Below are 27,982 nucleotides of genomic sequence, written 5' to 3'. Positions count from 1 at the left end.
GGCTCAATATCTAATGACGAAAAATCACGCAAGAATTCCGCGACACTTTCCAACACGCGCATTGTCCTGGTGTACGAGCGACGAAAAAGAAGCCGCCGTGCAAACGGGATGACGCGTCCCGTCGGCAGACGAAGCCCCGCCTCATTGACGTCACCGGGCGGGGTGGGGCGGGGTGGGGCGGGGTGAGGGGCGGAGGCAGTTACTTTTAGCGCTGGTTTTATTTTTTTTAAATCTCATGACACTGACTGCGCGCTTCAACCATTCGTGAATGTGGGGGGGGGGGGGCAAAACGTCACTGACACAGACAGCATCATCGCCGCCCATGCAGACCGCGACAAGCCTCGACATTAAAGTACTGTACGAGGGTTGCTGTCGATTATCAGCCGTCTCCTCTCCTCTCCGCCCCCACCCCCTCTCCTCCCCAACATACGAAACGCACGAAGATTAGCCGCAGCCACCGGTGTGTTTTTTTTTTACGGTGATTAGAAAGCAGAAGGATCTATTTAAACATTTTTTTTCACATATATCTATCAAACTATTTTTTTTTACAATTATTATGTTACCAAGGTAAGGCCCACTTAGCCATGTAGCTCTTTTTCACGAGTGACCTGGCCACGAATGGATGGCCTAAAAACAAAAAAGTGCGGAAATTTATTGCAGACAAATACTCGTCGATTCTAAACGTGGAGGGAAAAACCAGAGGACCCGGTTGAAAAATCCAAACACCAATATCTGTTTGAAATCCGTGGCTTACATAATTGGCCAGTCAAAACATCATTCCTTTTCGGCAGCGGCGCAATGGGTGGAGATAACCTCGGCATCCATCGTGCGGCAAAGGAGATTCCGCGCAAATAAGATCCCGCGATACGGAGGATGACGCGCGATTCCTTTCCGCCGGTGTCAGACGCCCGAGTCGGACAGAGATGGTCCGACGCGAGACGCAGGCAGACAGCGCAGAGAGGGCATGCGGGCAGGCGGGCAGGTGGGCAGACGCGTGGGTGGAATACCAGACGTACAGATATTACTGATTGACAGAATGACAGACCTACATGGAGAGAGAGAGAGAGCCAGACGAATAGATGATAGGTAGATGGATGGATGGCCTGATGGACAAGCAGACGGGCGGGATGGACAGTTTCATTTCAGGCGGATTGATGGACAAAATGATAGACCTACGGAGGGACACATGCAGATGGATGGATGGTCGGACGGTCAGTTAGAAAGTCAGCCAGGCAAACAGACAAGATAAGGCAGACGGACGGACAGGAAAACAGACGCAGAGATAGACAGACAGCCGGACTAATGCAGCGGGCTTTACTTGGCTTGAGGACACACACACACACAGGTAGCAGCAGCAGGACGGGAGCCAACGAGAGCCAACACACCCCTGGCAGGCGCGCACTCACTGCGAGACTCGACACTACTACAGTACGACTACCACACGGCTGAAACCACGTGCCAGACACGCACTTTGAACCGGAGATGCAGGTGGGTGAGTGAGTGGTGACATTTGTGGGTGGGTAATGAAGGTGGGGGTGAGTGGTGAAATGGGTGAGTTTGTGGGTTGATGAGTTGGTGGGTGAGTGGATGAAATGGGTGGTGCATGTGGTGGATAGGTGGTGGAATTGGTGGGTGGGTGAATGGATGGCCGGGTGGGTGAATGGATGGCCGGGTGGGTATGTGGGAGGATGGTGATGGTGGGTAGGTTGGATTAGTGAGTGAAGGTGAGTGGATATCTGGGTAAGTGAGTTAGTGGGTGGGTAGGTGAGTGAGTTGGTGGGTAAGTTAGTGGGTGGATGAGTGAGTTGGTGAGTGGGTGAAATATTGAGTTGGTGGGTGGATGAGCGAGTTGGTGGATGGGTGAGTGAGTTGGTGGTGGGTGAGTGAGTTGGTGGTGGGTGAGTGAGTTGGTGGGTAGATACAGTGCGGGTAGGTGGGTGATTGAGTTGATGGATGGGTGGTTGACTTGGAGGGTGGGTGGGTGGGTGGGCAGTGATGAAAGGGAGTAAGAATGTGAGTTTGTGTGGGTGTTGGGCTGAAAGAGTGGGCGGATGGACGAATGGGTGGGTTGGTGAGTCGGTGAGTGAGTAGATGAGTATGCGCGAATCGCTACATTGTTAATGGGCGGGTGATTGGGCGGGTGAGTGGGTTGTGTAGGCAATGAAGGCGAGTGAGTAGGTGAGTGGCTGGGAGAGTGCGTGAGTGGCTGGGTGAGCGGCGAAGGCGAGGAGATGTGGGTGAGTCTGTGCAAGTGGTTGGGGTTGTGAGGTTGGGTAGACTAGCGTGTGGGCGGGTGGGTGAGTGAGTGAGTAAATGGACGGAGGGGGGTTTGTGAAGGTGAGGGGTGGGTGAATGAGTAGGTGGATGGGGGATGGGGAGAGGCCATTAAGGAAATGGTTTGGAATTTACTAAAAAAAACAACGGCCATGAGGTGGCCGGGTCTCTCTCTATACACACGGGGGGGGGGGGGGCTAATGACTCTGCATTGGGGGCTCTGAGCCTGTACCACTGAATCCGAAGTTCGATCACGAGTTGTAGGATAGGGAGCTAAAAACGCTCTCACGTTTCAATTCCCAGTGGCGACCATTCCTGGTGCTGAGTGCGTGGCATCTCTTCCCCTCTCTCTCTTTATTGGTCTCGTATGCACATCACATCGTCCGGCGAGGCAGCTGGTCGCCACGGTGCTGACATCACCCTCATGGCAGTTACCCCGGGGTATCAAATAATACAAAATGGCTAGGGGCAATTTAATATTTTATTTCTTTGACACTATTTTTTATTTCGATTTAAAGCTTTCGTGACTGCAGGGATTCATCTTTTTGGTTCTTTCGGTAAAGTCACGTAGAAGGAAAATAATACAATTTAAACATAATAAAATAAAATTCTCACGACGTTTCGGCCACAACGCAAGCAGCCGTCCTCAGGTGAAGACCAGGTCTGTCGGAAAGACAGCGTCTGAATGAACACCACCAAGCTTGGCAGCATATATTTAAGCTGGGTTAGAGCTTTTTTTTATCCCAGGAGTGTTACTTAACTCCGCGACTGGGGTGACCAATGAATCCGAAATCGGCGGTGCTACTACGGTAACTAAGCGATGTCGAAACGGCAAACATTAGCAGAAAAAATCCGTCATCGGAAAATTCTACTTTGAATAGAGCATCGTGTACAGCTCGTCGAGATGAGTCGAGTGCCGCATCGCCGGCCATCAACAGACTAAAAAATTACTGCATCACGGACATTATGCGATAGCCAGGGTACTATGGTACCCCGGGGTTCCGCCATTAAGGTTCAGATGTTAAATACCTCATCTGATATGCAGGAAATCGTGGTTTCGATCCTGATCCTGACCCTGACGCCTGCTCTATATTTGAGGTTTGCATGTTTCTCTCTCTCTCTCACCCCGTGGTCGTGGAGATTTTGATCCGGGTCCTCCGGTTTCTCCCTCCACATTCATGAACACACGTTTAGAGTATTGGAACCTCATTTGCCAGTAAAAAATATGATAATTGTTTTTTTTTACCCTTTTATCTGGCAACAAAACTGACACCTTTTTTTTTTCTTTGAGTTGTGCGCCTTTTGGCGTCATCTGGTCCAACACCATTTGAGACTAGGCTCTAAGGAAAGCTGTCTCGTGTGTGGACCAATCAACTTCAAGGACAGTGCATACATTATCAGAGTTGTGTTTTTTGTTTGCCTTATGACCGCAGGTATTGTGGTCTATGCAAACATGACTCCTTGTAAAAAAAGGTGTCAGTTTTGTTGCCAGATAAAAGGGTAAAAAAAAACAATTGTCACACGTTTAGAGTATTTGGCTGCTATAAATTTACACGTGATGCTAAGCCACTTCATTGGGCTATCACTTGTGGCCAGGTCGCTTCTGAAAAAGAGTTACATAGCTCAGTGGGGCCTTACACCTGGTAAAATAAAAACAGTTTAAATAGTTTCGAGAAAGAACGGTGCGATTTCATCGAATCCCTCTCTCTCTCCGCTTCTTACCTCGCATTGCTGCGCCGCTTTGGAATTCCCTCCCACCGTCTCTCCCCCCCCCACCCCCCAAGTTCCCAGAATACCCTCGGCCCAACTCAAAACATGTATTACCTTCTTATGTCTACTCACATCCTCAATGGCAAAACTGGTAGCTCAGCGGTCAAAGCAGGATTCACTCGGCTCCACCATTCCTCCAGTGCCGATAAAACGAGTACCACTTTGTGGGGGAAGTCAACAAGTGCCGAATTAAGGTCGTGCGGAGCCTGTAGCATGTCATAAAAGAAGCCCTAAATAAAAAAAACCCAAAGAAATATTAAAACACACAAATGTTTTACTTGCATAGTAACGTAATATAATTTCTTTTATTTGCTATACAGCCAGATAATACGACAAATCGCTAACCTTAAACACCCAGTCGTTCATAGAAGTCGAAGGTGGTATCGTACTATAGTAATAGAGCAAGTGCGGAATCATTGAACCGGAATTGATTGCTTGAAAGCGTTTAGCGCGGGGCCCTTTAAAGTGCGGGGCCCGTAGCTACTTATGTAGCTACTTTTGCTACTACGATAGTCCGGCACTGCTCCGCCATAGGAATATGGAACTTTCAGCACTGGTTCAGGGCTGTCAACGGGATATGAGAATCGCCTGCCACAACGCTCATTTGGGCAGGGAATCACTTCGGCTTTTGTGGAGTTCCGTGCTTATCAACCGTGCTTGTAAAAAAAAAATCTCCAAGAAAAGTCAACCATTTTATTTTAGCAGACAAAAGCCCACCGAGCTATTAAAAATCTTGTTCAGATGCGACCTGTCCACACGTAATAGCTCACTGTAAAAGTGGCTGAAATCATCATCATGATCATCGTCAGCACACGTGGGAATTGACAGTCGTGGCCAAATAATCTAAGCGCGTTTTTTTATGTGGTGGGGGGGGGGGCAAACCGGTGGTACCAGGAGGAGAAAAATCCACGTTATCACCACGGGAAGAGAGAGATAGAACATGTGTACTGCACAAATATACAACAGGCATTGTCAGGATCCGGGATCGAACCTACGACCTCCTGCGTACTAGGCGAGGGATATAACATCTCCTCGCCAACCCCGCCAAGGTAATCGTAATCAATAATCAGCGAGCGATTACTTTGAGTCCAGCTCGGTCTCTGCCCGGCTCTGTCTGTTCCACAATACTGTCTGTCTTCCTATAACGCGTCTTATTGTTGTAGTTTTCCCAACGCGAATTGGAAACGCAAACGCGATGAACGTATCGGGGAACACATTTTTTCCCCGTCATAACGCGGATGCGAATTGGATATAACGCGATCGAGCGAACGGGACTATGCCGCGCAGCGGGTAGGAACAGGCAGTCGTGCGCCTGCCCACCGGCGTAGCGTCGTCACGCGAGGCATTGGGATACTGCTGGATGCTTCTAGACGCTCTGCCAGAGGTCGCAAACGGGTTTTGATTCCTTACCCATACCCGGCCGCACTAGGGTACCCGTACCCGTACCCTACCCGATACCCGCCTACCCGTACCCGGCCGGGTATCGGGTAGGGTATGGGTACGGGTACACATTTAGACTCGACCAGGGTCGCAAATGGGTACCCGTACCCGTACCCTACCCGTACCCTACCCGTACCCTACCCGAAATGAGTGACAAACGGTGACTCACCAGTGACTCACGGCCTACCCGTACCCAGCCGCACCAGGGTCGCAACCGGGTACCCGTACCCAGCCGGGTACGGGTAGCCGGGTATCGGGTAGGGTACGGGTATCGGATACCCGATTGCGACCTCTGGCGCTCTGCCCACCGCGCGCGCAAGTCCTTGGTCGGCCTGCGCTGCCATCGCGGACTGTGCTTTTTATAATATTATTTATGATACCGCGATTATTCCACGACGCGTGGTCCTTTAGGAACGCAACTACCACCGCGTTATACGAGATCTGTATTTTGGTGGGGGGGCAGGCGGGGGGGGGGGGCGCCGGTGGGGGGGGGGGGGGGCAAAAACGCGAACATGAAGGTGCCCGGTGGCTTTGTTCCGTTCACACAGTGGGCTCTGGACATGAATAGAAGCTTCAGAGGCGGCAGATAAAAACGCAAGATTACGCGAGTTCAAAAGAAAAGTGACATTAAAGACCAAGAGAAGGGTGCTGGTGCTGCTGGTGTTGGTGCAGGGGACGTCGGGGGAGGTACACATTTGAAGTCTCTATTCTTGGCGTATATCTCACCCTTACCGGAATTCAAATTAGCGCACACGTACACATGTTGAGATTGGGAGGCAGCGGGGGGGGGGGGGGGATGGTGCAGCGGTTAGCACACTGCACCATTAACCCCCCAAAACACGAGTTTAATTCCAGGCCACGGCTAACATGTGTACGTCACGGCGATTTCCTGCTCAAAGGAGCAACGAGGCATTGATACGGTGCCGATCTCCTGAATACAGCGCAGAACGGGTGGCGGAAATTCCGCCCGACCTATGGCACGGGGGTGAGTTTATCCACGAGACGACAAACATTGTTGACTTTCCTCACAAAGCGGTACTAATTTTAGCGACCCTCCACCCCCGGGGGAATGATGGGCCGAGTCAACCCCCAACCAGGATTTGAAACCCCTAACTTGCGGGCCGTATGAGGCCCGCAAGATCATTTGGTATGGCCCTACCAAGGCAACCGCAAGTGGGATTCGAAATTCAATCTAGGAGCAAACTTGGAAAAGCAGTTGCGAGTAGCAACATCAAGTTGATGATTTTGTATGGCCCGCGAATGATGTTGTAAATATCCAAATGGCCCTTTGGCAGAAAAAAGGTTGCCCACCCCTGCCCTAACCTTTCGATCGAGAGCCGCTCACTCGAACGCTGAGCTACCTGGCTGGAACATCGGTGGAGAGTGGTGATACCTGAACAAGAGGCTCCCCCTAGGTCGACTCGGCCTGAAATGAGTACCTGGCGTAGGCAAAATATGGGGTGGTGTTTGCCGTGGATTCACCCTTACGAAATAAACATTACGTGTTAAGAATGATGAGATACTAATGTCTCAATCGTAATGTATTTTCATCGAAATCACAATGATCGGGAGGAAAATTACGAACGATTAGTTAGCGGTCGTTCGAGCACCTCCGATTCGCACGGTTGGCTACGTACGGTGCAAAAGAAGTTCAACGCGCGTGTTCTCCTGCTAAGGAACTTGGCTAGAGTCTTAAGGTGACTTGGGAGCTGCGTCCCAATGAGCACGCGTGCAGAGAAGGCCTTGAGGCTGGCTCACAATGTGCGGGAGACATCCCCTAGGCCCCCAGGTGCTCGTCATAGCGATTAGCCGCGCCGATCACTATGAACACGAAGGCCAAACCGCGCAAACGAACCACCTTTGGGCTCCCCCCAAAAAAGGGGGACAGATTGATGGCCAAGCTGTGGAGGTTCAATTAAAATCCGCAAGGTCTCCGGTCGCCTCAAAAGAGAGTCAAAGAGAGAGAGAGAGAGCCTTCTCTTTGTCATGGGAGAGATTCGATAAGAATTAAAAAGTATTCATTCTCATGCATACATTGGGCCATTCATAAAAAAATTTGTTTTTGGTGGGCAACGTGAGGAGAAGGGGATGGGGGCGGGGGGGCAGAAAAATGGCCGACTAAGCACTCAGAGGTACAGTGGTACAGTAGTAGAGAAGGTACAGTGGTACAGTATATAAGGTACAGTGGCACAGTAGAGAAGTTACAGTGGGTACAGTAGTAGAGAAGGTACTGTGGTACAGTAGATAAGGTGCAGTGGTACAGTAGAGTAGGTACAATGGGTACAACAGTAGAGAAGGTACAGTGGTACAGTAGAGAAGCTACAGTGGTACAGTAGAGAAGCTACAGTGGTACAGTAGAGTAGGTACAGTGGGTACAGCAGTAGAGAAGGTACAGTGGTACAGTAAAGAAGCTACAGTTGTACAGTAGAGAAGCTACAGTGGTACAGTAGAGTAGGTACAGTTGGTACATCAGTAGAGAAGCTACAGTGGTACAGTAGAGTAGGTACAGTGGGTACATCAGTAGAGAAGCTACAGTGGGTACAGCAGTGGAGATGCTAAAAGGCAACTTGAAAATGTGCAGTTGTTGAATAATACAGAGCCCTGTTCCACAAAACGAGAGCGAGATGAAAGCGATTCAGTGTGAGTGCTGCGGAAGGAATATTTGAGAATAGAGAGAGATGAGATTTGTGCCAATCTTGATTTGAAGCTTTCGTGACTGCAGGGATCCATACTCTTTGGTTCTTTCGGTAAAGTCACGTGGGTAGAAAATAAAATAAATCACGACGTTTCGGGCGCAACACCTTGCGCCATCATCACCTGATGACGGACGCTTGTGACTTTACCGAAAGAACCAAAGAGTCGAGATTTGCGCCGACTCGAGATGGAAATGCATCCCCCCTTTCAGGAGATGGAGAGAGAAGTTTACAACATCGGGCGAACTGTGCTCCTGCAAGGCCACGTGCGCGTGGGATGACACCGGCCGGAGGGAAAAGGCGACCGTGAAACAATAACGAGCTGCTATAAACTAAACTGTGAACTTTTTATTTATTTTTACCAGATCTAAGACCCCACCGTGAACTATGTGGCTCTTTCTTTTTAAGAAGCGACCTGGCCACAAAATGATGGTCCAAACAAATCGGCTCGTCGTCACGTGTAAATGTACAGAAGCCAAATATTATAAAACGCGCAACGTCGAGTCTAAATGTGTACCCGTACCCATACCCTACCCGTTACCCGGCCGGGTACGGGTAGGCGGGTATCGGGTAGGGTACGGGTACGGGTACCCTAGTGCGGCCAAGTACAGGTAAGGAATCAAAATCCGTTTGCGACCTCTGGCGCGCACGCGACGCAGACCGTGAGCCGATGGGCCTTCGTCGCGATGCTCGCCTCATCGTAAACATCTGACTGCATGGGTGGACTCGACGCCTTACTAACTTGAATTCCGAGTTAAGCCGTTGAGAATTATTGATTGATTTATCTTTGTCTTCATTTGCATAAGAGTAATCTTTGGACCGAGTGTCAGTTGGCCATTTTATGACTGGCGCTCCGACTTTTAATGAAAGAGGCTTTTAGGCTTTAAAATCTGTCTGTCTGCCTGCGCGGTTGAAAGGTGTCAAATCCGTGCGTTACATTTGAGATATCAAAAAGTCTGGAGAATGAGGTTGGCTTCGCTCATCGTGCATAAAGCATTAATCATATCCCTATTAAATCACGCAGAAATATACTCAAATATACTTTTTATTCTTCCAGCTAAGGCCCACTGAGCTATAGAGCTATTTTAAGAAGCGACCTGGCCACCACCAATGACAGCTCAACCAAGTGGGGCTTATCGTCGTGTGGATGTTGATTCTAAACTTGGAGGGAAAAACCGGAGGACCCGGAGAAAAACTCTACACGACCGCGGGGGCGAGAGAGACACCGCAAACTCCAAATATATATAGGCGTAAATCAGGGTCGGGATCGAACCAACGACCTCCTGCATAGCAGGCGAGAGAAATAACATCTCCACGCGAAGGGAGAGAAAGACGCAAACTCCAGATATACAGCAGCAGACGTCGTCAGGGTCGGGATCGAACCAACGACCTCCTGCATACCAGGCGAGGTAGTCAACATCTTCACGCGAAGGGAGAGAAAGTCGCGAACTCCAGATACACAGCAGCAGGCGTCGTCAGGGTCGAGATCGAACCAACGACCTCCTGCATACCAGGCGAGGTAGTCAACATCTCCACGCGAAGGGAGAGAAAGACGCAAACTCCAGATACACAGCAGCAGGCGTCGTCAGGGTCGAGATCGAACCAACGACCTCCTGCATACCAGGCGAGGTAGTCAACATCTCCACGCGAAAGGAGAGAAAGACGCAAACTCCAGATACACAGCAGCAGGCGTCGTCAGGGTCGAGATCGAACCAACGACCTCCTGCATAATAGGCGAGAGAAATAACATCTCCACGCGAAGAGAAAGACGCAAACTCCAAATACACAGCAGCAGACGTCGTCAGGGTCGGGATCGAACCAACGACCTCCTGCATACCAGGCGAGGTAGTCAACATCTCCACGCGAAGGGAGCAAAAGACACAAACTCCAGATATACAGCAGCAGGCGTCGTCAGGGTCGAGATCGAACCCACGACCAACTGCATACCAGGCGAGGTAGTCAACATGTCGCCACAGCGAGACACCACTGCAGCGAGTGACGAGACACGCGCCAGCGCTCCATTGGCAGGATAACCCCGCCGAGCAACGCGTTACGAGGCAACGGGGGGAGGACGTCTCGCAGCAAACCCTCTCCCGGGAATCCAACTGTACCACCTCCACCTGTGAGGCGGGGAGGGGGGGGAACTCCCAGCAGACATCAACCCCGAGGTTATTCCGAGACTGGCATGAAAAAAATGAAATCAAGACTGCATCCGTCCGTGATAAACGTTCTCGACCGATACGATGTTTTCACTCCACGTTAAAGGGACGATTGGTTATTCATTCAACGCAGTTGCTGGTCGCCACGGTGGCGAGATGTTAACTACCTCGCGTGGTGTACAGGAGGTGTCGTGGGTTCGATCCCGACCCTGACGACGCCTGCTGCTGTCTATTTGGAGTTTGCGGTGTCTCTCTCATCACCATCATCATCATCACAGTTGCGAGATGTTAACTACCTCGCCTGCTTTACAGGAGTGTCGTGGGTTCGATTCCGACCCTGACGACGCCTGCTGCTGTCTATTTGGAGTTTGCGGTGTCTTTCTCATCATCATCATCACAGTTGCGAGATGTTAACTACCTCGCCTGGTATGCAGAATATTGTGGGTTCGATCCCGACCCTGACACTGTCTATTTGGAGTTAGCGGTGTCTCTCTCCCATGATCATCATCACAACTACCTCGCCTGGTGTACAGGAGGTGGTCTCCATCTCTCTCCGTGGTCGTGTGGATTTTTTCCCCGCATTTAGAAATCAACATCACCACGCGTTAAGAGCCTTTGGCTGGCGGAAATTTCCACGTTTCCACACTGCACGCCACTTCGTTGACCTATGATTTGTGGCCAGGTCGCTTCTGAATAAGAGCTTGATAGCGGAGTGGGCCTTATCCTTGGTAAAATAAAAAATAGTATATCTAAGTGAACGCAGGCCCAAAGGCCCAAAGCGTCATGCAGCCAGCAACAAACAGCAATACACTATCGAGTGTTTTGATCGGTAAGCGTGAACAGGACCGTAGATCGATCAATCGACGTTCATTAGTTACAGGGGAAAAAAATCCCATTCAGCCAGTTACCCAGCTAGGTTTTTTTTATTTTTTACAAGGAGAGACCCGTGGTACACGTTAGCATGGAATAACAACCTCGACGAAGAAATCCGTACGGAGGTGTAGGCAGGCAACAACGGAACAGAAGGCGTCGGAGCCGCAGGCATGAAGAGCGCGTAAAGAACAAAAATGAACAACAACGCTGGCGCGAGGTTATTGTTGGAAACGCTCGGGAGAGAAAGAAGAGACGATGATGGGAGGGAATTCCCAAATTGGAGCGGTGTGGAGGAAAGACGTGGAAGCAAAAGTGTCGTTACCCGCCGTGTGGCGAGAGACGGAGTGGATGAGTGAGTGTGGAGGTCGGAGAGTGAGTGAGCGGGTGAGCATGTGGGTGAATGGGTGTGGTGAGTGCGAGCGTGAATGAGTGTGGTGAGTGTGCTGAATGGGTGTGGTGAATGGGTGTGGTGAAGGAGTGCGTGAGTGAGTGAGTCTATTGTTGTGAACTGAAATGTGGCGAGTGTGAGTGTGGTGAGTGTGTGAGTGTGGTGAGTGTGTGAGGGTGGTGAGTGTGGTGAGTGTGGTGAGTGTGTGAGTGTTGTGTGTGTGGTGAGTGTGGTGAGTGTGGTGTGTGTGGCGAGTGTGGTGAGTGTGTGAGTGTGGTGAGTGTGTGAGTGTGGTGAGTGTGTGAGTGTGGTGAGTGTGATTAGTGTGGTGAGTGTGTGAGTGTGGTGAGTGTGTGAGTGTGGTGAGTGTGGTGTGTGTGGTGAGTGTGGTGAGTGTGGTGAGTGTGTGAGTGTGGTGAGTGAGTGTGTGAGTGTGGTGAGTGTGGTGAGTGAGTGTGTGAGTGTGGTGAGTGTGTGTGTGTGGTGAGTGTGGTGAGTGTGGTGAGTGTGTGAGTGTGGTGAGTGAGTGTGTGAGTGTGGTGAGTGTGTGAGTGTGGTGAGTGTGTGAGTGTGGGGAGTGAGTGTGTGTGGTGAGTGTGGTGAGTGTGTGTATGTGGTGAGTGTGGTGAGTGTGTGTGAGTATGTGAGTGTGGTGTGGTGAGTGTGATGGGTGAGTGTGGTGAGTGTGTGAGTGTGGTGTGTGTGGTGTGTGTGGTGTGTGTGGTGAGTGTGGTGAGGGAGTGTGTGTGGTGAGTGTGGTGAGTGTGGTGTGTGTGGTGAGTGTGTGAGTGTGGTGAGTGTGGTTAGTGTGGTGAGTGTGTGAGTGTGGTGAGTGTGTGAGTGTGGTGAGTGTGGTGAGTGTGGTGAGTGTAGTGAGTGTGTGAGTGTGGTGAGTGAGTGTGTGAGTGTGGTGAGTGAGTGTGGTGAGTGAGTGTGTGAGTGTGGTGAGTGAGTGTGTGTGGTGAGTGAGTGTGTGTGGTGAGTGTGGTGAGTGTGGTGTGTGTGAGTGTGTGTGAGTGTGTGTGAGTGTGTGAGTGTGGTGTGTGTGGGGTGTGTGGTGAGTGTGGGAGTGATGTGTGCGTGTGAGTGTGTGGTGAGTATGGTGAGTATGTGAGTGTGGTGAGTGTGGTGTGTGTGTGGTGAGTGTGTGATGAGTGTGATGAGTGTGTGATGAGTGTGGTGTGTGTGGTGTGTGTGGTGAGTGTGGGAGTGTGGTGAGTGTGTGTGGTGAGTGTGGTGAGTGTGTGGTGAGTGTGTGGTGTGTGTGAGTGAGTGTGGTGAGTGTGGTGAGTGTGTGCGTGTGGTGAGTGTGTAAGTGTGGTGAGTGTGGTGAGAGTGTGATGAGTGTGTGCGGGTGAGAGTGTGATGAGTGTGTGATGAGTGTGGTGAGTGTGGTGAGAGTGTGATGAGTGTGGTGTGTGCGTGTGGTGAGTGTGTGGTGAGTGTGTGGTGTGTGTGAGTGAGTGTGGTGAGTGTGGTGAGTGTGTGCGTGTGGTGAGTGTGTAAGTGTGGTGAGTGTGGTGAGAGTGTGATGAGTGTGTGCGGGTGAGAGTGTGATGAGTGTGTGATGAGTGTGGTGAGTGTGGTGAGAGTGTGATGAGTGTGGTGTGTGCGTGTGGTGAGTGTGTGGTGAGTGTTGTGTGTGTGTGTGTTGCTGCGCTAACAATCGCAAAAACGGGTACAGCGGCCACCAATCGGCAAGGTGGTTGTCGATTTCGCCCACTTTTGTGAGACGTCCTTAATTCACAAGCATCCCCATTAAAATGCAAATTTGCGGGACAGCGCATACGCACGCACAAGTACACGCGCATACAAAGACAAAGATCCCCCGTGTAGCCCGGACAGACTTGTGGGGCAAGTGCTGCGAGCGGACGCCTATGAATATATATTGGGGGGGGAGGGGGGGGACACACATTCCCCCCCCCCCAATATTCAAATATGCTGAAAATGTCCCCCCCCCCAATATATTGCTGTAAAATAGATTTCTGTTGATATGATTGTGGCTATGGTCGTACTTTATAAATCCCGAATCTCTGCCATTGCATACAATGAAACAAGAAAAGGTAAAAAAAATAGAAAAAAACAGAGCAATGTAATACAATACACTATTAGACATTATTGTTAAAAAATTAATAAAAAGTCCATCCGATGTGTTAGTTAATGTTTTTATATTTTCGGCAGGAAATGAGTTTTCAAATTAAGATTTTTTTCTGGGGGGGGGGACCCCCTGGAAGATTTGCCCCCCCCCCCCCCAATGTTGACTTCGTTACCACGGCCTTGATGTGTGAACAGGGGGGGCTGGCCCAACACCACTCCCGTCCGTCTTTGATTCTCCGCCCCACCCCCTCTCCGCCCCACCCCCTCCCCACCACCAGTGGCGACGTTTTACGCACCGCACCAGATGTACTCGGTTTGAGGCTGAGTCGACCTAGGGGCGGGTGGGGAGCCCGTGCCGGTCTCGTAGCGCTATACCGCCCACGTGACAACCACTTTCATTTACATGCAAGCCTTCGCCTGCGCGCAGAGACAAAGGCACGGCAAGTCTCAGAGGCGTACCGGCTGGAATAAGAAAGATAAAAAAAACCAACCTCGTGCTGTTAGAGAGCAACAGTGCCCGGCCGTCTTTGTCTCTCTAATGCTTACAACGCTGCAGCGGTTTAATTGAGTGGGACCCCCCCCCCCCCGATTGAACGCACGTGTTTGTGTGTGTGCACGTGTGTACACACACACACATGCGCCCGGCTACCTTTGTATCTTCCCGTGTACTGCCAACACCTCGCCGCCACCACCACCACCACCATCATCACTATTCTTAGGTTTTTTCGGTAAAGTCACGTAGGTAAAAAATTGAAATTAATAAAATAAAAATAAAATAAAAATCACGACGTTTCGTAGGCAACACAAGCTTCCGTCTTCAGGTGGAACCGTCACAGCACGATAGCAATATTTTTTATTTTACTTTTATTAATTTTACATTTTTTACCTACGTGACTTTACCGAAAAAACCTAAGAATATGAATCCTTGCAGTCACGAAAGCTTCAAATCTAGAATCATCATCACTGTCACAAGCATGCGCGTGACCGCCTCCACCATTAAGGGCTTGAACGATTAAGGGACAATATCTAATTGCGGATTTTTGCTGACAGAGATTGCGATTTGATTTGCGATTAAAATTTAGTTTTTTGAAAGGCAAGCTTCAGTTCAATATTCACTGTGTCACGGATTTAAAACGTGTGATGGGAGCATTAGCACATGGTGCCGTCAAAATATGAACTGCTCTATAAATTCGAATGCAAGGATGCGAACTTGAAAAATATATGAATTGCTTCCCACACGCATTTATTAAAATGTCTTAATTGAAATAGAACAATCAAATATAGAACAATTGTTAAGTTAAATAAATAAAGTTATAATAAGGAATAAAACAAATATAATAAGAAAGTAATCGAACTTTTAAAATCGCAAAAAATCGCAGCCTTTGTGATTTGCTAATCGCATTCGTTTCAAACATCGATTAATCGATTTGAAATCGATTCATCGTTCAGCCCTCGTTTCTAGCCTGTAAAGAAACTGTTGGGGCAAGTGCTGTGAGCGGAGTAGCACCTATCACAGGCACACGAGGGGGGTGTGGGTGGCCAGCACCACGCCCGGCCGCCTTTGTCTCCCCGAGTGGCGATGTTCACGCACCGCACCAGGCACTCACTTTGAGGCCGAGTCGCCCTAAGGGAGGCCCAGCAACTCGGGGTCCGTAGCGTGGAGAATGCTAACACCGCTCCTAACATCGCCGCAGTTTCCACCATCGCTAGAATTCATCACACAAAGCGACGTGCAGATTTGCAACGTTGCTATCAAACATCATCGCAATTACTGACGTCTGCATCGCCATCATCAAGCACCACCACTAACAACAAACCCAGCACCACCAGGCACTACCACCACCACCACCGCTGTCGTCGTCACAATCTGCAAACATCATCATCATCACCATCAACACAATCATCACCACCAATACAATCATTCCCTCATCTTCACCACCACCACATCATCATCACCAAAACTATCATCTCCATCACCGTCACATTTCATCCTGTATCATCATCATCACCACCAGTACAATCATCACCATCATCACCACCACCACATCATCATCACCAAAACGGTCATCTCCATCACAGTCACATTTATTCCTGTATCATCATCATCATCATCACCACCAGTACAATCATCATCATCATCACCACCACTACATCATCATCACCACCAATACAATCACCATCATCTTCACCCCCACCACAATTACTGTGGTCATCACCACGGTGACACCATCATCAACACCATCAACAACACCATCATCGCCACTGGTCACACAAAGACGCACCCACACATTGCAATCATAACCACACACACAAATGCAATCAACAAATGTACACAAAAACAAAGATCACACCCGTATAGCCTTATATATATTGCTGGGGCAAGTGCTATCTGCGAGCACCTATTAAGGTTTGAACAGCAAACGACGGGGTGGGTGGCCAGCACCACGGCCGCCTTTGTCTCCCCAGTGGCGATGTTTTTTTACGCAGCAGGTACTCATTTGAGGCTGAGTCAACCTAGGGGAGGTCCAGGACCGGTTCAGATAATCGTCACCGATGTTGGCCATGAGCGGGAATCGAACTCGGGTCCATAGCTTCGTAGCGCGGCGCGCTAACCACTACGCCACCGCTCCCCATGCACACAAAGACAAAGATCCTCCGTATAGCCTATAACAGACCGTAGGGGCAAGTGCTGTTAGCGAGCACCTATAAAGGCCGGCACGGCACACGAGGTGGGGGTGGGTGGCCAACACGACGTCCGGCCGCCTTTGTCCCCCCAGTGGCGATGTTTACACACTCACTTGAGGCTGAGTCGACCTAGGGGAGGCCCAGGACCGGTTCAGATAATCGTCACCGATGTTGGCCGTGAGCAGGAATCGAACTCGGGTCGACAGCTTCGTAGCGCTAACCGCTACACCACCGCTCCCCGCACACACGTGCACACATGTGCACACACACACACGTGCACATGCGCGCACACACATGTGCTGGAGAATACAGGCGGGCAGGACTTGCCCCTCTCTAACCAACCACGTCCATCGCCACAGGAAGCCGTGATCGGAATTTAAACTCCGAATGCATTTTTTTTTGGGAGGTGGTGGTGGTGGGGGTTGGGGAGCTCAATTTATTAATTATTTCCCTTTATTCCTTTTTTTTCACTTTCATGGCTCGCATCAGTATGCGTCACCTATAGCCTAGTGGACACTGACAAAAGATCCCACCCCGTATATAGCCTTCACCGGACGGCTGGGGCAAGTGCTGTCAGCGAGCGCCTATCAAAGGCCGGCGCCAGTACACCAGGGTGTGGGGGGGAGTGGGTGATAAGCACCCCACGGCCGACCACCTTTGTCTTCCCCCCCTCCCTCCACCGCTGATATTTACACACTGCATATTCGAAGTGTCCGAGTTCGTTGCGGAGCGCGCTAACCTTTGTGCCACCGCTCTCCCCTCGACCCACAGACACACACACACGCACCAACACAGACGTCAAAAAACTACAGCAACAGCAGAAAATAGCGGCAAGCTGCATTGCCCACTTAGTGCTAAGAGACAGGATGACATCTGTAAGATTCTTAGCGTTCTGTGTTACTGCCTAGAACTCACCGGGGCAGATAGAAGGCGCGCCTGTAAGATTTCTTGTCGTGGGTTCAGCGTTAATACGAAGCGCTCGTAGAGCCAGGCTAAGGCATGTTTACGATTAGAACGGTTCAATGTTAATGCCCGAGGTTCATGGCCAGACTGCGACACCTCCAGGAACCTCAGGGTCCAATGTTAGCATCTGAAATTCGGTACGGCCACACTAAGACAGCTTTAGGATTCTCAGGGTGAAATGTTAATATCTGAAACTCGGGTCGGACAAAGTTAGACACATTTAGTATTCTCAGGGTTTAATGTTTACACCTGAAACTCGGGTCGGACAAAGTTAGACACATTTAGTATTCTCAGGGTGAAATGTTTATATCTGAAACTCGGTACGGCCAAACTAAGACACCTTTAGGATTCTTAGGGTCAAATGTTTTTATCTGAAACTCGGGAGGGACAAAGTTAGACACATTTAGGATTCTCAGAGTCCAATTCTTACAGCTGAAACTCGGGTCGGGCAAACATAGAGACACATTTTGAATTCTCAGGGTGAAATGTTAATCCGTGAAACTGGGGACGGCCAAACTAGGACACCTTTAAGATGCTCAGGGTTCAATGTTCATACAGCATCTGAAACTCGGGACAGCCAGACTGAGAGATCTCGAGTATTAAATTTCGATTTAAAGCTTTCGTGACTGCAGGGATTCATCTTCTTGGTTCTTTCGGTAAAGTCACGTAGAAGGGAAATAATAAAATAATAAAAATAAAACAATAAAATAATTCTCACGACGTTTCGGCCACAACGCAAGCAGCCGTCCTCGACAGACCTGTTCTTCACCTGAGGACGGCTGCTTGCGTTGTGGCCGAAACGTCGTGAGAATTGTATTTTATTATGTTTCATTTTTATTATTTTATTATTTCCATTCTACGTGACTTTACCGAAAGAACCAAGAAGATGAATCTCGAGTATTGTTCGGCTTCATAATTTCACTCCTCCTGACAAACTACTGGCAAGAAACGTCGCAATTGTCGTATCGTACAAGAGCAGCAGCCCCCCCCCCCCCACGTTGCATCACATTAAGTTCCTTGGCCTCCCAAATTGAAATTGAAACCGAACACACACGTACGTACACACGTCTGCGGCATAAATACTGCAGGCGCGTGTTTAAATATTCATGACGTGAAGATATTTATATTTTCGAAAATAAAGACACAAAAAATACCATGCATAAAATATCGTAATGAATAAGTGAAGCGGCGTGCAGCGCAGACATACAGGAGATAGATCAATTAAGAAGTGCATTATTAAGCACAAGAAATCATTATGGCTGTGTGGGTGTCTCTCTCTAGGGGGGTCATAATGGCTGTGTCGGACAAACCAGAGCCGTTGCTGCTGAAAACCTGAGTTCAAGCCCGAGGTCTGGGGGCCTCTTTCCGAGTTATTTCCGTGGATCCGGGGTCAAACCCTGTGTCTGTTTTGTCTCTCTCTCTAGAGGTACATAATGGCTGTGTCGCAGTTACCGAGTTAACACATTCCTGCGGAGGGAGCTGGTAGGAACGCGTTGGGTTGCTGCTCGGTCAATGGTCAGGGTCAACGGCGGCGTGGTGTATTCCACAAATATGGCCGACTGTGAGGGCGGGCACAAGCCGGCGTGAGTAGGTTAAACGTTGAGTTTTATAAGGGCACCACGGGGTGACCAGCCCCTCCCCACCCAGCCCCACCCCTCCCACCCCCCACCCAGCCCCTCTCCACCCAGCCCCACCCCTACCATTTTTGGATGCACGACGGACGGACACAATAATCCCCTGTGGGCTGGTGTAACCAGAAAATTCCTACCACTAATACATCTAAATATCTGTGCTCAAGCTCACGAACAGGTTATCTTTCTGACGTTTCAAAATGTCTGTGTCAGGACACACTAAACCAGCACTGTCAAAGAACGTGTGGGTTCAAGCCCCGAGTCCTGGCTCTGTGTGTCTCTTTATTTCTCTTTCTTAACGCGTTCATAATGGCCAAGTCAGGCTATTGAGCCAGTGTGTCTGAAATCCTTGAATTCAATCCCTGTGTCTGCCACGAGGTTCACAATGTCCGTGTCAGTTCACAGCACCAGAGGAAGGTGGCTGAACTCACTGCTAAAACTGCTTGGCAGAGAGACTCAGGTTCGATTTCCACCTCTGCAGCCATCCGTGAATTGTATCCAAAATATACACGACACGGCCGGACGATGCCAATGATAACGGTTACTCATCAGCATATTTCGCATAATCAGCCGTGATCAATCGCACGGCTGGATGAAGGCCTCCCATCTATACCGTGTCGGTCACTGGGCTCGATTGGCCATACTTCACCATGCTGGCCAGCGTGGGTTGATGAACGAACACGTAAAACACGAACGCTACTTCTAATAATCATCATCATAACAATGATGATGATGACGACGACGGCAATTAGTGCACCAAAGATAAACAGGAGGAGTGCAATGCGAGGCGCGTGCGTGCGCTCCCGCGTTTCTGTAAACTGTTTGCACAGTGTATAATTATGCGTTTGTAGATTCAATTACCATTTAAGCGGGGTTGTTGTAATTCGTTTGCCAAGAGTGAGCGAACGGAGCGTGCGCGCGCACTCTCATCGTCGTTACGCGGAGGAGATGGGCAGAATTCAGAGATGGCGGCGGTGGCGATGATGATCGGTGCTTTCATTTTTGTTTTTTTATAAACCATCGCTCTTAATGGTTTCGTATCCCTCCCCTACCCGCCGCCAACAATTTTGTCGCCATCGGCGTCGCGAAGCAAAACAATCCGTTCGGATGCATGCATGTTGAACTTTCGATTTAAAGCTTTCGTGACTGCAGGGATTCATATTCTTGGTTCTTTCGGTAAACCCAGCTTAAATATACGCTGCCAAGCTTGGTGGTGTTCATTCAGACGCTGTCTTTCCGACAGACCTGTTCTTCACCTGAGGACGGCTGCTTGCGTTGTGGCCGAAACGTCGTGAGAATTGTATTTTATTGTGTTTTATTTTTATTATTTTATTATTTCCCTTCTACGTGACTTTACCGAAAGAACCAAGAAGATATGTTGGAACTTATTTGCACGTAGCCATCCGTGCTAATCGCAGAGCAGTGTGACCCCCTTCCGTGTTGAATTGCCCCACGGAAGTGGATTTCACAGAGCTACTTCTGAAATCCCCTTCAAGCGACCTGTGCTTTTTAAAAACATTTATTATACACACCCTTATAGTAATAGGTTTTTAGCCTTTCAACTGGTACAAAAACTGACACCTTTATACAAGGCATCATGTTTGCAATAACCACAACACAAGCAGTCAAAATGCAAACAAAAAAGAAACAACTCTGATGATGATATGCACTGTCCTTGAAGTTGATTGGTCCACACCCGAGACAGCTTTTCTTAGAGCCTAGTCTCCATTGGTGTTGGACCAGATGACTATATTACTATATGTTGCCACTGGTAAAGGAGGTCTCATAGTATACACACCCTTGTTAGAATTTTCCCGGAATTTTACCACTAATTGTGAAATCGGCATCACATCACGAAACGAACAATCCATTCGGATCTCTGGCAGAGCAGTGTGACCCCCTTCCGTGTCGAATAGGCCCCATGGAAATGAATATCACAGAGCCACTTCTGAGCACTTTCCCACCGAATGCCATATTCGCCTCCGATAGGCAAGGTTGGCTACGTACAGTGCGAAAGAAGTTCAACACACAATAAATAAGTCAAGCCAATTTTTTTTTAATTCTCAGAAGCTGGAATTTTACCAGATTTCGTGCAAACCATCAAGCCTACGACACTCGATAACGTGCTTTAATGAAACCGGGCTTTGAACCTAGGACCTCTTCCACAGTCGTGCCGTGCACAATATGTGTCTACTTGACCACCCCGGTTACCCTTGCAAATGAGATGTTCCATCTCAAGATTTTCCAGGTGAACTATTTGCATAAATAAATGCCACATTTATCTGGTACGGATATTTCTCACCGCTACCTTACCCGAGTGAAAAGGCCTTACTAGGCACTCGCTATCAAATGAAATAAAAATTAATAAAAAATAAAATAATAAAAAATCACGACGTTTCGGTGGCAACACAAGTCTCCGTCATCAGGTGGGACCGTCACAGCCAGATTTGCTCTATCCCACCTGATGACGGAGACTTGTGTTGCCTCCGAAACGTCGTGATTTTTTATTATTTTATTTTTTATTAATTTTAATTTCATTTTTTACCTACGTGACTTTACCGAAAGAACTAAGAGTATGAATCCTTGCAATCACGAAAGCTTCAAATCTAGAACTCGCTATCAACACAAGTCAGCACAAGACACACGGAGCTGAATGGTGGCGTTTGTGTTTGGCTCCATGTGTGTGTATATATAGGGAAGATAAAGGAGTGTGTGGTGCATTTTACATATATATTAAAGGTCAAAAATGATCAAATGGGCCATTATTAGTAAGGACAGATGAATATTGTTTTGGTGTAAGAGTCATCCATCACATACACACGTGACGGATCACGGCGGCCAATGCCTTTGACTCCGCCATGCCTCGCCATCGCTTGCTTGTGCCAGATCTCCATAGCTGCTGGACAGTCAACACCTGACCTTCAAGGACCGCTCTTACAGTCACCCCAGTACACGTACAATGTTGCACCAACGTTGCGCATGTAGCTGCAACTGTTGGACCAACGTTGGCGTGACATTGGTCCAAACATTTTATGTTTACTGGGTCATCACCACCAACAGTTCCTCCATCTGGCTTTAGGACTTCCCCTTGTTACACAGTTCAACTAAAAACTCAACTATTTTTTATTTTATTTTACCAGCTAAGGCCCACTGGGCTGTGTAGTTCTTTTTCAGAAGCGACCTGGCCACAAACGATAGCTCAATCGTCGCGTGGAAATGTATATCAGCCAAATAATCTAACCGCGCGCCGATTCTAAATGTGGAGGGGAAAACCCTGAGGACCCGGAGAAAAATCCACGCGACCATGGCGAGAGAGACACGCGAACTCCAAATATACAGTAGCAGGCATCGTCAGGGTCGGGATCGAACCCACGACACCTCCTGCATACCAGGCGAGGGAGTTAACATTTCTTAGCCACCGTGACACCCCACCACGGAAAAGGAGAAATGAGTGGGAAGAGAGAAGTTAAAGAATGATAAATATGAGGACGAGCAATTGAATGTGCAGGAAAAAAACGACAGCATAGGGTCAGGAAAGACGAGGATAGCGAGGAAGAAGCTACATCAGGGCCTCAACGCTGCTACGTGGAGGAGTGGGAGGGGAGGGTGGCTAGGAGATTTTAACTACCTCGCCTTGCATACAGGAGGTCGTTGGTTTGATCCCGACTCCGATTTTTTCTCCGGTTTTCCCCTCCACATTTATAATCAACATGCATTTTTCGATTTAAAGCTTTCGTGACTGCAGGGATTCATCTTCTTGGTTCTTTCGGTAAAGTCACGTAGAAGGGAAATAATAAAATAATAAAAATTAAACATAATAAAATACAATTCTCACGACGTTTCGGCCACAACGCAAGCAGCCGTCCTCAGGTGAAGAACAGGTCTGTCATTCGGACGCTGTCTTTCCGACAGCCCTGTTCTTCACCTGAGGACGGCTGCTTGCGTTGTGGCCGAAACGTCGTGAGAATTTTATTTTATTACGTTTTGAAAATTTATTATTTTATTATTTCCCTTCTACGTGACCTAGAAGATCAACATGCATTTCTTGAGTATTTGGCAGCTGTACATTTCCACGTGATAATAAGCCACTTCGTTGAGCCATCGTTTGTGGCCTGGTCGCTTCTGAAAAAATTGCTTTAGACACTAAGTGGGCCCTGACCTGGTAATATAAAAGTGTAGTTGAGTTACTTTATTCGGAATAGCGGGGGGGGGGGGCTTCAGCCGATTTAGATAAAAGAGATAAAGTCACTCGGTTTACGAACGGCTTGAGCCGAGTTAGATATACAGATGTTGATGGGATGCCACCATGTCGGAATATAAGCAGGTTTGGAGCCTGGATAGTGCTTGGATAGAGATACGCGAAACTATGCAAAACAACTATTTGTATTTTTCGATTTAAAGCTTTCGTGACTGCAGGGATTCATCTTCTTGGTTCTTTCGGTAAAGTCACGTAGAATGGAAATAATAAAATAATACAAATAAAACATAATGAAATAATTTTCACGACGTTTCGGCCACAACGCAAGCAGCCGTCCTCAGATGGAGAACAGGTCTGTCGAGAAGACAGCGTCTGTCGTGAAGACAGGTCTGTCGAGAAGACAGAGTCCCTGATGCTTGCTGCTGTATATTCTTCTCGACAGACCTGTTCTCCACCTGAGGACGGCTGCTTGCGTTGTGGCCGAAACGTCGTGAGAATTATTTCATTCTGTTTTATTTGTATTATTTTATTATTTGTATTTTACCAAGTAAGGCCCAACTGCGCTACACAGCTCTTTTTCAGAAGCGACCTGGTCACAAATAGCAGCTCGGCAAAGTGGATGATTACCACGTGGAAACGTACAGGAGCCCAATACACTCCAAAACGCACGACGTTGACTCTAAATGTAGAGGGAAAAACCGGAGGACCCGGACAAAATTTCACGCGACCACGGAGAGAAAGAGAGAGAGAGACACCGCAAAAAACTCCAAACATACAGCAGGCTTCAGGGTCTTAACATATCCCAAAGCCTCCTGTATACCAGGCGAGGTCGTTAACATCTCACCACCGTGATGATGATGATGAGAGAGAGACACCGCAAAAAAACTCCAAACATACAGCAGGCTTCAGGGTTGGGATCGAACCCACGACCTCCTGCATACCAGGCGAGGTCGTTAACATCTCCTAGCCACTGTGATGATGATGATGAGAGAGAGACACGCAGACTCCAAATATACAGCAGCAGGCGTCAGGGTGTGGATCGAACTCACGGCCTCCTGTATACCAGGCGAGATAGTTAACATCTCCTAGCCACCGTGATGATGATGATGAGAGAGAGACACGCAGACTCCAAATATACAGCAGCAGGCATCAGGGTCTGGATCGAACCAACGACCTCCTGTATACCAGGCGAGGTAGTTAACATCTCACCACTGTGATGATGATGAGAGAGACACTGCAGACTCCAAATATACAGCAGCAGGCATCAGGTCTGGATCGAACCCACGACCTCCTGCATACCAGGCGAGGTAGTTAACATATCCTAGCCACCGTGATGATGATGATGAGAGAGACATGCAGACTCCAAATATACAGCAGCAGGCATCAGGGTCTGGATCGAACCCACGGCATCCTATATACCAGGCGAGGTAGTTAACATCTCCTAGCCAGCGTGATGATGGAATGGCTGGCACACAACCGTGTGTAGTACAACAACGGCTGTGCATATAACTCGATATAGGCTGCAAGAGAGAGCACGGTTGTTTATTGTACTGTACTTCTATGGCTCCAACGTCTTAAGTTACCCGGCCCTTCTACCGAGCCGCATTGACCAGCGTGGTGAAGTATGGTCAAATAAATCCCAACTGAATCCAGCAGTGGATTGGCGAAATGTGGAGGTGCTCTGATGCCCCAATTGACTCACGTTTATTTATCCTGGCGAGGTGGAAAAACCCGCAGACGTTTGCGAATTGGGGGGGGGGGGACCATTTGTTTGCGAGCACCTAGTATGGCTTGCGATAGTCACACGCGTACACACACATGGGCAAAGGCAAAGCTCCTCCGTGTAGCCTTAACAGACTGTTGGGGCAAGTGCTGTTAGCGAGCAGCACATATGAAGGCCGGCACTGTGGTACCACGAGGTGGGATGGGTGGCCAGCACCACCACCAGCACGCCCGACCGCCTTTGTCTCCCCCAGTGGCGATGTTTACGCATCGCACCACACCACGTACTCATTTGAGGCTGAGTTGATCTAGGAGATGCCCAGGACCACGGTTCAGACCGCATGCTTCGAGCGCTCCCCACCACCACACACATGTGCACATACACTTACACACACAACACATTTATACAAATGCACATATCACACATACCGTGTTTATATGACCATCACGCATGCAAATATACGCGCCGATATACAATCGCGTGTACACACACACAATATTTATTCATACTGGAGGAGGAATCCGATGAGCTATGAAGCGCTGGTTCACAAGCACACGTGTTAAAAAAAGACACGCACAAAGCACACACACACAAATATATTACACAAAGGTTTCCATTAATATATATAGACAAATATTATACAAAGACAAAGATCCCAGGTTATAAGCATGCAGAATATAGATCGTACGGGCAAATGTTTGATAGACGGCACGCGTTTTTTTTAAAGGTTATAAAACAAAAGATAGCACAAAGACAAAGGTCCCCCGTGTAGTACCCACAGACTTGTTGGGGCAAGGGTGCTGTTAGCAGCAGCAGCTATGAAGGCTGTGGGGAGGCCAGCACCGCGCCCGGCCGCCTTTGTCTCCCCAGTGCTAATGTTTACACGCATCGCCCCCCCCCCCCTAGAGGCTGTTGGGGGTGGGGGGCAAATGATGTTAGCGAGCACCTATTAAGGTTATAACTGTAGTGTATATATATTCACAAAGACACACACAGCGACATATTTACACAAATACAAAGATGCCCCCCGTGTATCCTTAACATCGTGTTGAGCCAAGTGCTGTTTGCGAGCGCCTATTAAGTCCAGAACGGCACACGACGCGTTTGGGGTGGCCAACACCACGCCCGGCCGCCTTTGTCTCCCCAGTACCCCCCACCCAACGTGTATAGATACACACGAATATCAACATTCACCATTCATCACGCACTCGAATTCATTACACACACACACACACATGCAGTTTATACAGCGGGCTGTACGTGCAGGCACAGGTAAAGGATTCTGTACGTTGTTTCAGAATGCTTCTTTCAACATCACCGATTGTAACATCACCGAAGATATCGTACACACACAGACACACACAGACACGAAGCAGCAGTGCACATCAACTCAATCGAATTCCACAATCCCTAACAACATGCCGTGTAATGTTCCGTAAGTCGAGGATGTAGACTGCCACACGTGCTGCAATGTGTGTCCACGCAACGGTTGACATCACTCGTTCGCATTGTACACGATCTGTGATGCAGTCTATAATGTAGACTGTATGTACTATAGACAACAGATCTATGATACAGTCTATAATGTAGACTGCATTTATTAGAGCCAACAAATCTATGATACAGTCTATAATGTAGACTGCATGTGCTATAGACAACACATCTGTGATACAGTCTATAATGTAGACTGCATGTACTATAGACAACAGATCTATGATACAGTCTATAATGTAGACTGCATTTATTAGAGCCAACACAACATCTATGATACAGTCCATAATGTAGACTGCATCTACTATAGCCAACACATCTATAATAGTCTATAATATAGACTGCATGTACTATAACCAACACATCTATGATACAGTCTATAACGTAGACTGCATGTACTATAGCAAACACATCTATGATACAGTCTATAATGTAGACTGCATCTACTATAGCCAATACATCTATGATACAGTCTATAATGTAGACTGCATGTACTATAACCAATACATCTGTGATAGTCTATAATATAGACTGCATCTACTATAGCCAATACATCTATAATACAGTCTATAATGTTGACTGCATGTACTATAGACAGCACATCTGTGATATAGTCTATAATGTAGACTGCATGTCCTATATTCAACACATCTGTGATACAGTCTATAATCTAGACTGCATGTACGATGTCCAACACAACAGTAGCCATCACTCAACTCGCATTACCCACACAATCTGTAAGAACGCAAGTCGAGAATACATCCTGCGCGTTGCCAACAAGATCAAGAAGAACAACGCGTCGCTTGCTATAGCATTACGCACGAGCCGTCAATCAATACAGTCTATAATGTAGACTGTACGTGTGATAGAACACGGTGTGTGTACAACAACGGGGGATGCCGGACCCACCTGCGTTTTGTCGGGGTTCGCTTGAGAGAGAAGCTTTTTAAATCACGGACACGAGAGAGAGATGACCCCCTCCCGCCACCACCACCAACCCACCCCACCACGCTTGATTCTTCACACACACGGGGGTTCTAAGATAAAGATGTTATTCCTTGGGTGATCTCAGAATTGCCCGAAACCCGTAAATGATAACAACAACAACAACGACGATGATCAATCTATTCTTAAATAGCGATTTAAAGCAATCGTCGTCGAGTTTGTGACTGTTGTTGAATTCGTTAGCAGACCCCTCGGCTTCACTTGCCCGCCTCTCTGGCAGTCTGTCTCTGTCTGTGTGGTGGTGGTGGAGGAGGAGGTGGAGGAGGAGGAGAGAGAGACGGGGGAGGGGAGAATGGTGTTGGTGGTGAGGAGGAGGAGGGGGCAGTGCGCGTGTGTGAGAGATGGAGAGGGGATGGAGGGGGGGGATTGGGAGGAGTGGCGTGGAGGCGCGGCAGAAGGAATGGAGACGGAGGGTGGTTGGGTGGTGGTGGTGATGGTGGTGGTAGGGGGTGGGGAGGAAGGCGAGAGAGAGAGAGAGAATGGGGGGGAGATTGAGAGGAGCAGTGACGGATGGGAAAATATGGAGGTGGTGGTGGAGGAGGAGAGAGGAGGAGGGGGTGGGGTGGAGAGCAAAAATCAGAATCTTTATTTA

General features: G+C 48.7%; 1 protein-coding gene across 1 annotated transcript in view; it reads right to left on the bottom strand.

Moving 5' to 3' along the window:
• Positions 1-27,364, bottom strand: part of LOC144717267 (adhesion G protein-coupled receptor L2-like) — a 199,985-nt gene extending 172,621 nt beyond the window's left edge. Inside the window, exon 1 of the mRNA XM_078592680.1 lies at positions 27,295-27,364. The gene's annotated coding sequence lies outside the window, so the exon portion shown is untranslated. The remainder of the gene's footprint in view (positions 1-27,294) is intronic.
• Between the last annotated feature and the right edge of the window lie 618 nt (positions 27,365-27,982).

This window comes from Lampetra planeri, chromosome 3 (assembly GCF_965212315.1).
Source record: "Lampetra planeri chromosome 3, kcLamPlan1.2.h2, whole genome shotgun sequence".
Lineage (NCBI taxonomy): Eukaryota > Metazoa > Chordata > Hyperoartia > Petromyzontiformes > Petromyzontidae > Lampetra > Lampetra planeri.
This window is presented reverse-complemented; position numbering and strand designations above follow the sequence as displayed.